This window comes from Sorex fumeus, unplaced genomic scaffold, assembly GCF_029834395.1.
Source record: "Sorex fumeus unplaced genomic scaffold, SorFum_2.1 ptg000002l, whole genome shotgun sequence".
Classification (NCBI taxonomy): domain Eukaryota; kingdom Metazoa; phylum Chordata; class Mammalia; order Eulipotyphla; family Soricidae; genus Sorex; species Sorex fumeus.
In genome coordinates this window covers 41,853,331-41,866,227 of record NW_026606059.1, presented here as the reverse complement: position 1 = coordinate 41,866,227, position 12,897 = coordinate 41,853,331, and the positions used below count along the sequence as shown (strand labels likewise).

The 12,897-nt window shown below is 35.0% G+C and overlaps 1 protein-coding gene across 1 annotated transcript in view; it reads right to left on the bottom strand.

Moving 5' to 3' along the window:
• FAM135B (family with sequence similarity 135 member B) overlaps window positions 1-12,897 on the bottom strand; it is a 350,355-nt gene that overhangs the window by 65,924 nt on the left and 271,534 nt on the right. The gene's annotated exons all lie outside the window — the stretch shown is intronic.

The following is a 12,897-nucleotide window of genomic DNA, read 5'->3' as shown; positions in this document are numbered from 1 at the left end:
ATAGTAGATACTTAATGAGTGTTGGCTCTATTGGCTTCTACATAAAACAGATTAACATGTAACAATATTAATGAAGCAATGGGAATCTACTACACTCACATTGTCACACTAGGGAGTTCAGTTTTATAAAAAAAAATCAAAGTCTGGTGTAGTTTTATTAGAAATACCATTGCAATGGCAGAAACCAATATAATTGAACAAGCATAACACAGTTTACCAGAATCTTTACATTTACTGAAATGTAAAGTAATTTCAGTAGCAATATATTTGTTGTTTCTTTTTGTAGAGAAAGAAACAGAGTAGATTCTTTAGAGTCAGTAGAGAGAGGTTCGTTTTTTTTTTCTTTTTGGGTCACACCCAGCAATGCACAGGGGTTAATCCTAGCTCTGCATTTAGGAATTACTTCTGGTGGTGCTCAGGGGACTATATGGGATACTGGGAATCAAACCCAGGTTGGCCGTGTACAAGGCAAACACCGTACCTGCTGTGCTATTGTTCCACCCTAGTAGGGAAAGTTGTTTAACAAAATTCTAATACTAATGTTAATAGACCTGAAACAATATTGGATGAATTTTAAGTAAATGTTATATCAAGCTGGTGATCTTGCTATTATCAAATATTGTTGTACAGGTTGCTTTCTTTTGAAGGGGGACAATAGTTTGTACTTTTGAGTCACTTAATTGATGACTAGCAGACAATGAAGGTATCAGGGATCAAATCCAGTCATGGTGAATGCAAAACATGTGGCTTTAGACCTTTAAATTATTTCTTTCTGGGGCTGAAGAGATAGCACAGCAGGTAGGGCATTTGCCTTGCACACAACTGACCCAGGTTTTACTCCCATCATCCCATATGGTCCCCTGAGCACTGCCAGGAATAATTCCTTAGTTCATGAGACAGAAGTAACGCTGTGCATTGCCAGGTGTAACCCCAAAACAAAACAAAACAAAACAAACAACAAAATATCTCACCACCAGGTGTGTCCCTAAAAATAAACAAAAAATAACAAAATAAGTAAAAAGGTGTTGACATTGCATCAAAAATTTCCTTAATTAAGGCCAGAGAATTACTTCTTCATAGTGCTAGTATGCATTTTGATTACTGTTTGCTGACATTCTGTTAAACACAAAACTTTCTACAAAACAGACAACTAAACATGAATCTGTGGTTATGTATCTTCCCACACAAAACTTTAAAAAATAATGTAAATTACATCAAAGTGTATCTAGGAGAAATAAGAAGGGCTGTTAGGCACTTAGAAAACTGTATGACATAGAATGAGTATTAGACAAACAAAGAGACATATGGGAATATAGAAGGAGGGCATGCAAGCTAGTTTGAAAGTGTTCAAACAGAGATTACCAAGTTCTCTTGTGTAAAGGAAAGCAGGTTTGGGGCATTAGCAAATGAAGAGATGTTTCTGTAAACCATATTGGAAATTTCAACTACAAATGCTGCTTTAAATTTTTCTAGTTCAAAGAAATCCTGACATAGGAAAATAAAGTGCTGTGGGTAGAATCTCATGTCCTCATCCCCTCAACAAGCATATGTCTCCAAACAGAGGAATTATTTTTCATTACTGTAACAGAATCTTCAACTGACATGAATGACCATTTCAAACCTATCGCTTGAGGAATCTGTAGACACTATTGTTTTTACACAGAGCTGAGACTGGTTGGGGAGGGGCATCCAAGGCTGTGTTCAGGGACCGCTCCCAACCAAACTAATTCTGGCAGTATGGGCCTGATGGTTCAGTACTGGGATTTAGAAGTGCAGTAATACTAGGTCCCAGCAGTGCTGGAAAACATCAAGGCCACCCCAGAAGTGCTCATGGGCCATTAGGCTCATAACTGGTAGTGTTTGGGATGCACTGTCATGCAGTGTCAAGGACAGAGTCTTGAACATGCAAGGCAAGACTCCAGCCCTTTGAATTACTTCCTGGCCTTCTGTCTACAATGTCTTCTTTAATTAACAGACTAGACTCAATACATTAATCTAAAAACCCCTTAATATTCTACAATTTAAAATGCTGACCATAGTAAAACATGTATAGCTTTCGCACTTTAACTTTCTAGTATTTTAATTCCATTTTTTCTTCATTAAAGGCAATTCCCTAAACTGTATGCAATGTTCAACAATTTTGAAAGCAGCTGGTGAATTGGATTCTTAATAGTAAATCTAATTGAGAATAACATTACAGAACTCAAACTGAACAAGTAATTTAGTTTCAAATCATCATAAAACCCTAAACACCTTTCTGATGAATATCTTCATTTCTATAGCTTAATTTGATGGAACTCTGATTTAAATTAAAAAGTACTCTTCAATTAAATAAGAGAAATGTATGTTTCTAAAACTACCATACTTACTTTGTGGGGTATATCAAAACATGAGAAGTTGTATAGTGAATGACGGTACACCTGTATTCCAATACTGGCTTCAGAAATTGTAAATTCTGAGATAATCAGTAAGAAATGCAACAACCAAGGGCATCAACTCACATGTAAAAACACTTATATTTATCTTTTCAAGGCAATTTTAGGTAGAATGGCGAGATAGTACAATGGGTAAGGTGCTTCCTTTGCACAAACTAGACCTGGGTTCTATCCCTACCACCCATATTATTATCTGAACCTGCTAAGAGTGACCTCTGAGCACAGAGCCAAGAGTAAGCTCTGAGTACAGCAGGGTGAGGCCCCAAAAACAAAGAAAGAGGAAAAATTAGTCTTAGAATGAGACACCATCTATATAGTATAATTACTGATATAATTAAATATATGATGATGAACCTGATGGATACTGAATGTAACATACAGTTATTACACTAGTATAGCCAAGTGAAAAATAATAACAATTACTACTGATATAAGCATATGTTTCAATATTCCTTTAGTCTTAGTAGAATGTCATATCAAAGTTTTCATCCTAATTTGATAACATCTATGATTTATAGGAAACAAGCAGATGGAACAAGAGGAGAGGCTATTAAGTTCTCTGTATTGCTTTTAATTTTATATCTTTTTTTGCTATACTTGTTCTTGATTAATTTACATTTTGGTTTTCATCTCTCAGAATGCTTTGTGGGATGGTATTCTAGCGTGTTGCACATTAAAAAATGCTATCTCCCTTGAAAATTGGTATTTGTCTACTAAAGCAAGCAAAGAATGGTCAGCAAAGTGAGAATAAAAGAGATTGAAATAGAGGTGTGTCTAAGGAGGGGCATCCTTCAAATTTTTTGTACAATACTGTAGAATTGAACTTTACGTAGAGATTGACACATGCAGTGACTGCAAAGAATAGGAAGGACTGGTGGGTACAAGCAGCTCAGCTGCCTGTGGTTGGACATTTATTCTTCACATGAATCAGAGTCATGTGGACCCACTGTTTTTTTTTTTTTTTTGGAAACCCTGCTGTTATAGAGACTAAAGGCTGGTCTGTGGTTTCTCTGTGCCTGACTTTAATTTACCCAATATCAATACTCTCTGACCTTAAAGAGAGTTTCCCTTGACAACCTGCTGGTGTATATACTCATATATGCTCTATGCTTTGCTCTTATCAAATTCATGTCACACATGATTATGTGACAGATTCATGCTGTTCCTCAATCCTATTAATTAATTTGTTCACACTTGACAGTGATACTGTCATTTCTTTCAACTCAAAAGCTACCCTTAATAGTACTTTTATGTCAAGGCAATTAAAACTTCTTTCAAGGAAAAATTTATTTAATTGTAATTATTGTTATTAATGTAAAGAATAGCTGTATTTTATAATTAAGTAGAATAGACATGCACAAAAAGCTTGATATTTTACCAAGGTCACTTACTGAAATGTTGTTAATTAAAGGATCACTTATTGGGTGTTCTTTATTGACTGAGCACTAAGAAGAGTGAGAATAGGAAATTTTAAAAGTACATGATTTCATTATTCAACTTATTTTTAAAGTTTCTGGTATGGATTATTAAGTGCTATAAAGAATAAAAACAGGAATGAAAGTGTAGCACACTTTCATTAGAAGGCCAATCAAGAAAAATATCAGATAAGAAAAAAATTATTTATTACTTAGAAGTAAAATATTTCATTTATTTATGGTTTGAAGACACATCCATTGGGTTCAAAGTTTACTGCTGGGTCTGAGCTCAAAATTACTTAAGGTGGTGCTCAAGAGAAAATATGAGATCCTGAGGATAGAAGGTGGGTTGGCTGCATGCAAGACAAGTGCCCTTTCCACTAATCTCTCTGACTCCTAAAGGTAATTGATTTTTAAAGGAGTAAGGAAATAAAGGAGGAGAAGCAATCAACGTTAGTCAATTCTAGTATAGTACACGTGTTGGGATAATGTTGAAATAAACTTGAATTTAGAAGAAAAGGCAGGCTGAAGACTTCTTTAGTTAGTCATGATGATAAAGGCCCATCTTCTCAAATTAGCCTTAAATGAGATGTAGCAGAAAGAAAATAATTGAAACAGTGGCAATCTTGAAAGATGTTCACTATCTGGATAAGAAATGAGAGACATGTGCTTTGCCATTAAAGAGGGAGAAGGAATGACACATAAACAAGATATTTGTGGGTTTGAAGAATAAGTCACCAATGTGGTGTATGCATAAGGTATAGAGTTAGAAAAAGTTTGATGATTTACTTAAATTTCTGAGTATTCCCTGGTACTGAAGCAATAGTGCAGTGGGTAGGGCAAATGCCTTGCACATAGCTAAACAGATTTGATCACTGACATCACATATGGTACACTAAGCCCACCAAGAGTGACTCCAGCGTGCAAAGTCAGAAGTAAGTTTATGTATCTTATATTTATGTTATTTTGATATATGTAGAGTATAATTTAGTATAATTTTAATTTGGACCTCTCCAGTACTTAGTCCATAATATCAATATTCACAACTTATCTCTGAAAGACATGTGTATGATACATACATAAATTAATTTGTTATTACAAATATTACTAATATAACATATTTCTATACACTATTTAAAAATATTTCAAACCAAACATCTACTTTTGCAAGTTGAATACTGGCAATTGATTCTTACAGAAGTTTTAAAAATACTTTCATAGAATTTGCTTCTGCAACTAATCTTTGTTTTTATTTAACCATGATTTGAAAGGTGTAGATGTATTGCCTTCATCTAAATATATTCAATATTAATATATCTTTATTTAATTTGGAAAAACTAACATAGAAAAAAAGCAGGGATCCAAAAAAGGTGATTCTATCTAACTAAACACATGGGATGGGTAGTACTAAATGTTTTGAATCCAACTGTTTGGGTAAAAAATCCCAACATCATAATCAGTAGTATACCAGATCTTGATCTATTTACTTAACAGTTTATATCTTTTTCCTTATGTAAATGAAGGATTTTTAATTTTTTTATCCATTTATGAAAACAGAAAATAAATCAGATAATGTCTATAAGGGCTTAGAATAGGGACTAGAAATAAGGACTAGAGATATTTTAGCTAATATTATATAATTAATTAAAAGATTGAAGTTTGATATGAACGTTAGCTATGGAACAACATTACTTATATTTCCATGAGCTTACTGCCTTAAACTGCAAAGTTAGAAGTTTTGCTTCACATACAACACTGGGTTTGTAGTCTTAAATCCATCACCTAAGTTTATCAGATGCACCATGTCTGAAAGTCAAATGAAGATTGATCGATCTCTAAGACTTGGGAACCCCTTCTATGAGAAATACCCAAATCATAGAGTATTTTCTGGACTGTAGAAATAGTACAGCAGGTAGGCACTTGCCTTGCATGAAGCCAGTCCAGATTTATCATAGTATCACAGAGATACTATGATTATTGAATGAATAAGAGAGTAAAAGGATATTAGTTGAAGAAGTCTCTAACAGATATTCTGATAGCCAGGAGGACTGTTTCCCAATAATTTCTTGGAAAGTTTAATTAAGAAAAAGAATGGAATCTATGTGGAAAAGCATTCTATGTTTTTCTCTGAGAAAGCTGGTAGGAATGATGTTGACAAAAAGTAGGAGAGGAATGGTGTCCCTTTCCAATGTAGAACACAGTAAAGTAAAAGATACAGTCAACAGACAATGCACCTGTTGGGTTTGAAGAAATCAGTCTCTCCCTTCGGGATTCTGAGGACACGATTCCAATAGTATTTCATTAGCATATCAACTTCAGAAACTGGTTATTAAAAATGTAATTGACGAAAAATGATTTGTAATGATGGGGGTGATAAAAGAGAATAGAATATGACTTATAAATCCAGGCTAAATAAATGCGTAAGTATTGTGTCTGGTGCTTAGATGGATAATACTTACATGGGTAATTGCATGAAGGCAATGTTTTAACCATGTAAACCCTCCATGGAGATAACATTATGTTTTGTTCAGAATCACACATTAATAATACAGCACATAAAAGAGTCCTCAATATGGAAGTGAATTCCAGTGTGATGAATGCTTCATCCATCCAAGAAAGGAAAGAGTGGGTTTGTGTCTAGTCTGAATTGTCAGGTAAGTACATCCTTAGAAAAATAACTTTCGCTCTGAATCCTGAATGATCAGGTGAAAATAAACAAAACCTAAAAATCTCCTTCCCCTTTCATGTTTGTGAACCAGAAGACACTTAAAAACCTTAGTTATTTTTATAATAAGCAGAAAGGCTAATGACGGAATAGATTGTAGAGAGTAAGAATAAACTCCATTAATTTCACAGCATCGTTGATTTTGGATACTGCAATGAGCATGTTCCCAGAACAAAAATTGAACTTAAAAAACTTTTTAATTGTAATATTTTTATAAGGGGGAAATTTATGTATAAGACCACATACTTGATAGGTTACAGAGCTTATCCAGACACTCGGCTAAGGTGTCTACCAGTTTCTGAACTTTCCAATTGTATGAACCTGGGCAAGTAAATTCAGCCTTCCATGTGCCTTAGGGTCCTGAAGTGGATCATTGATATATTAATGGAGATTGAATCAGTATTTGGGCTGTTACATGATACCATCTATTTTTAAGTGTTTCATCAATATCATTAAGATTATAAATATTATCATCACCATGCAGTCTCTAAAAAATGGCAAATTAAGTCCAGTAGAGAAAATATTTCCCAAAATATTTATCTATATAAATTATTACCAGGTAGAAATGTAAGCTATGTTGCTAGAATTATCTATATAGGTCCAGACATTCCAATATGCACAACAAAAGTCATCATTGAAGATAGTTAAGATTCAGAAAGAAATAATTTTGTAATAACAATATTATCATCTATAAAGAAGAGGGAGTCTTTCCTCAGGAAGTGACTTACATTTCCTTCATTCATTCTTTTACACAACAATGATGTATGTCTTCTCATACCAGTGCATAATCTTCAGCTTTGTTTAAAAAATAGTTCACAGAATCTTTGCATTAATGGGGGATATATAAGAGGTAGAATGTGGCTATGAAATAGAGATGAGAAGAAAACAGTTCAACAAAAGCTATTAAATTGGAGAAACACCCATTTCTATCACCAAAATTCATGCAAACACCTTCAAGTTTTTATTGGAGAACATGTTTGACTGTCATTATTCCATAGTTTATACAACTAATATACTTTTCAGGGTACAAATGTTGTGTTATAGAATATGAGATCCCATAAGAGTTCCAAAAATGTGTGATGTGAACTATTGGTAGAAAATAAAACTGAATTCATGTGAATGAAGTTCTGAGTTTACCAAAATTCTCTTCACATATCATTCCATTTCTATTCCTTCTAAAAGCAGCCATGCTAAAAACTACAAATAAAATAATAATAAGAGAAGAAAGTAGGATGAGTGCTGCCACTTAGTCAATATGTATCTGTACCAGTCATTGAGTATGTTAACCATGAGGACCATCCGTGGAGCTAATATCATGCCCTGTTCCGAAACACATGCTAACAATACAGCACAAAAAAAGAGGACAGTAATTTCTGAATTATATAGAGGTGGATTATAATTTCAATTCTCTGCCCATATGAAAGATGTGTGGCCCCTCAGAGTCTTGGTCTAATAATGCAGTCTCCATGGGAACCAAAGGTAAATATATAAATACAAGTGAAATTTGATGGATCTTTTATTATTTCAATATTTGAAAAGTGATTTTTCAAGATGATAGAAACTGTCAAATACATTCAATTATCCATAACACTGGAGATAATAAGCATGGAGTTCAGAATATTCCTTTGATCTCATTTTTCAGGGACAAAAACATGACAATTGTTTGGATAACAGGATGATATTTGGAGGAAAAATATCAGAATACACAGTTTCCCATAATTTCTATAAGTTTCAAGCCTTGGAACTTCCCTTGAGAGCTTTTCTTGCAGTACTTAATTCCTGCTTTTATACATAAAAATCTGCCACATGCCAATTGACACTCAGATAACTAGTATAATAGAGTGAATATATTTATCAATAATATATAGAAATATCAAATATGTTTAAGCATTTTGGAAGAAAGTAGATAAAATATAGAAAGAGCAGTGTAAGTTGCAGTTATTAAAAATAACCCCTCCCCTGAAAACTCGAGTCATACAAAACACTAGGAATGTTATAAGAAAATATAAAATCATGCAATTTCCTTTTACATGAATGGATCTGGAGAGTATCATACTAAGTGAAGTTAGTCAGAAGGAGAGGCACAGATACAGAATAATCTCTCTCATGTGTGGGATATAAACAAACATAATGAGGAAATAAAAATTGGCCAAAGGCAACAGACGTTTAGGCCACTGTCTACAGAACTGAGTTAACATGGCAGTGGTTAGAGGGGTGGAGACACTGGTGGAGGTTGTGCTATTGGAAAGTTGAATGCATGGAACCCTATAATAAACAGAACTGTAAATCCCATCTTTACATTAAGAAATTAATATAGAAAACCCTATCTATCAAAGGAGGCTACCAAAAGAACTGACATTTAAAAGTTATCTTAAAAAAATACAAGTTCCAATAGGGAAGGGAGTGAGGCTGCCCATGAAGGCACCAACTGTCCTGTCTTTGCAGAGGGTATGTGTTTTGGACCAAGAAGCTCCACTTCTTATATCTATAAACTATTAGAATGGAGCATACTGTAACTTAAGGGCAGGCTATGCCTATGTTCCATATTTTAAAAATCTCCCTAAGTATTCTGAAGTTGATTCTTCGTATCCTCAGACACAGAGCCTGCCCAAGAACAAGTTATTTCTGCCTACTACTATGTAGAAAGTTTAGCTATTTTAACAAATATCTTAAGAACTTGTAATCTGTGAACCTTGGTAGATAAATATTGGCAGGAGGTAGACTTGCATTTAGTAAGGTACATTGACAGACTCGATTGAACAACAGACTCTCCTAAATCACTGAATTGGAGTGAATGGCAAACATGCTAAATTAATAACTAAATTCCATAGCTAAACTCCATCTGAATTCATAACTCCTTTTCTAACTAGGAACAATACCTCTGTTTTAGGATGAGATTTCAAGATGGAACTAGGGTCAGGGGTGGCTAGGCTGGAAGTTCTACCTGCCTTGAAATGTGAAGACCCCGGTGATCCCATGTTTCAGGTTTCCTTCAAACCACCTTTCAGTAGCATTTAGGCCCTTCTTGGGACAGCTAAGATCTTATAAGGGGGAAAGAGACGTGGGTAGTTTAAGGAAATATGCCTGTGGTGGTCTGTCTGTTGATTGTATTCAAAGAGGCACAGCAATTTTTGGGGAATTGTTTAATTTCTTAAGCAAAAATAACCATAATGATTGCATATACATATATTACTATTCACATGTACATTCATATGAATATGAGCTCACATAGTTATTGGCATTATTGTCATCAAAATTCATTTGTTCAGTTTGTGGGGGGGTGATAATGATATATAGCAATTATTTAAAGGAGGAGTGCTGTGTTCATAGTCTATGTACTCTCCCTCTCTATTTTCTATGCTAAATATTCCATTGGATATTCTTTCAAGAGGCCTAATGAAAACTCAACCTAAAATACAATTCACCACCAAGGACATTTGCAATTGGCATTGGAGATTGTCCATTATATGTTCCATTTTCCACTAACTACCACCAATAACTCTGTATCATAATGAATACCATAGATGCTACATTGATTAGTTGAGAAAATATTTTACCCAAAGACAGAAGTTATAGATATGGTAGGTTAGACAGTGTTCTAATTAAAGAAAACCTTGATTTCTCAGAATGTAACATTATGGAAGGAGAGTTACCATGCATGTAAATGTGGTAACTTTTCAACAGTTTCCTCAGAAGAAGATTTGGTGATCCAGAATTCTTCTATCCTGTGATGCTGCCACCTTTATAATACACTCTGCAAATGCACAATACAATTATATGGAAAGTCCACGGCATGATTGAAATTATTTTTAAGAGATTATCCTTATGTATCCAGAAACCAGACACATGACCCAGGATTAAATGCAAGGGATGCTTGTCTTCAAATGTGTCCATTAAGAGAAAAAAGATATTGATTAGAATATAGCTACTCTCTGCTACTGTTGTTTTTCTCACCATTATCTGCTCCACTCTTCTTCTTTTATTATAACACCATTACACAAAAAGAACAGCCATAGTCTAATTAACTCACTGTGCTACACTTCAACTGCAGGACTTCGAACTAATGGGAGGTGGTATTGACATTAGATAGGGATGTGACTCTTATTCCAACCATCAAGAACTTAAATATATAAGTTCTCCATACTTCTCAATATATAGTGTTAGAAGTGGGAGAGATAACTGTATAAACAATTCTATTACTAATAGGGATATGGGATACTCAGAGACTATGCCTTTAACAATTCTAAAATTCATCCGGACAGACAAAATAAAAAAAAAATTTGCTAGGGTTGGGAAAGCGTTTTGATTTGATAGTGGATGAAACTTCTTCAATTCCTTTGTATCTTAACCTGAATCCTCTAGGTTCTACCTTCTGGAAGGTTGAAAGAAGTTGTAGGAAACAGAATTTCTCAAGGGGATGGACATCAACTAAAGTCTACCACTCTGTATACAGTTGAGACTTGGAGACTCAAAGTTGATATAATCCCTGAGCAAACACATTTTCAGTCTAAACAGCAAAATATGATCCTTATAATATAGCTATATATTGATATAGCTATAGCATGAGGCCCACTGGAGTGAGTCTGGAGGCCCTGATAGATTCCAGGCCCAAGCTCCTCGCCACACAAATCCGGGACTCAGCATCACTTTCTCCAGAACTCTCTATAACAACTAAATGGAAGCATATCTGAAACTTCCTGTTTCAGATAAAAGAGAGTCGGGACATAGGTTTGTTTGTCTCTAGTATAACTTTATTCAGTTGAGATTTCACTAGGTTCTAAAATCTGATTTTAGTAGCTTTTTAAGGGAAAGCTTTTATTTGATTTAGAGGTGGGTGGTAGGGGTACAGCCAGCATTGCTTAGGGCTTACTCTTGGCTCTGTGGTCAGGGTTCACAGTTAGCAGTGCTCAGATCACCAAACAGAGGGCTGGAGATTGAGGTCAGCTCCATGCAAGGTAAGTACCCTAATAGCTGTACTATTACTCCAGCTCTCCATTTTTAATAATCTTAATGATGTTTGTCTTCAAACTAAAATTGGTTATCCAACTCTGCTAGTTTCTAAATTCCTGCAGACTGTGCCTGTTTAGTTATTTGTTTGTTTGTTTGTTTGTTTGTTTTTTGGGTCACACCCAGTGATGCTCTGGTGTTACTCCTGGCGCACGCACTCAGGAATTACTCCTGGTGGTACTTGGCGGAACATATAAGATGCTAGGACTCAAACCTTGGTTGTCCGCGTGCAAGGCAAATGCCCTACCCACTGTGCTATCTCTCCAGCCCCCTGTGCCTGTTTAGTTTAATGTCTGAGTGGAAGACACCAATTTCTTTTCTGAGCTTGTTGATTTCTCATAGAACATACAAATCAAAACCATGAGTAGGTTGCACAAACTGTTAAACTGTTTTCCACCTTTGCCTCGAAGCAGTTGTGTTTTGTTTCCCAAGAGCATCTGTCTACATATAGAGATATTTTTGCTGAACAAAGAATAATACTTTCATCACACTGGTCAAATCATTTGAGAAACCACTTCCAAGATTCCTTTATCTCTCCTCACGTGAGCTTAAAACACATGGTGGAACCATTTATATTCCAGGTAAGTAGCATGATCAAAATACAAGAGAGGTGAGTTACACAATTTACAAGTAATACTTGTTAAATAAGCAAATATTGCAAAAACTCAATAGAGTAGTTCCCAGGATCCAAAATGTATGAATTTTCTCCCCTGCTATATTCATTTTCTTGGCAATATTACCACATTGCTGATTCTTGAAATTGTGACTGGTAAGATCAAATCTGGAAGTAAATATTCCAACATGATGGTATTATGTGGAGGAAGAGAGCCTGAACTAACCCAGAAAACCAATTTCTCTCTGTCTCTGTCTCTGCCTATGTCTCTGCCTCTGTCTCTCAGTCAGTCAGTCAGTCTGTCTCTCTGTCTGTCTGTATCTCTCTCTCTCTCTCTCTCTCTCTCTCTCTCTCTCTCTCTTTCTCTCCATATGATATATGAGGGCTGTATTTCTTTGTACCAATTGATTTTCCTAAAACAAATCTGTATTTGACATGTCTGGCATCTACAGAGAGAGCAAATTTAGTTAACTGACAAAGAAGTCTATCAACTTGCTCCAGGGTTCCTAAGCCCTTGCCTGCTTAAACTTTGGTATTTAGCAAAATGTCCTTTATTTCTTCAAAAGGGCAACAGTAGTTCACCCTGGAAAAGGAAGCTAGAATGTCCTTGAATTGCTTTAATTGTGAACATTGAAATAAATGAATATGTCTCATGGAAGGCTTTCAAGTGGAACAAAGAGACTCATTAAAAAATGATAATAT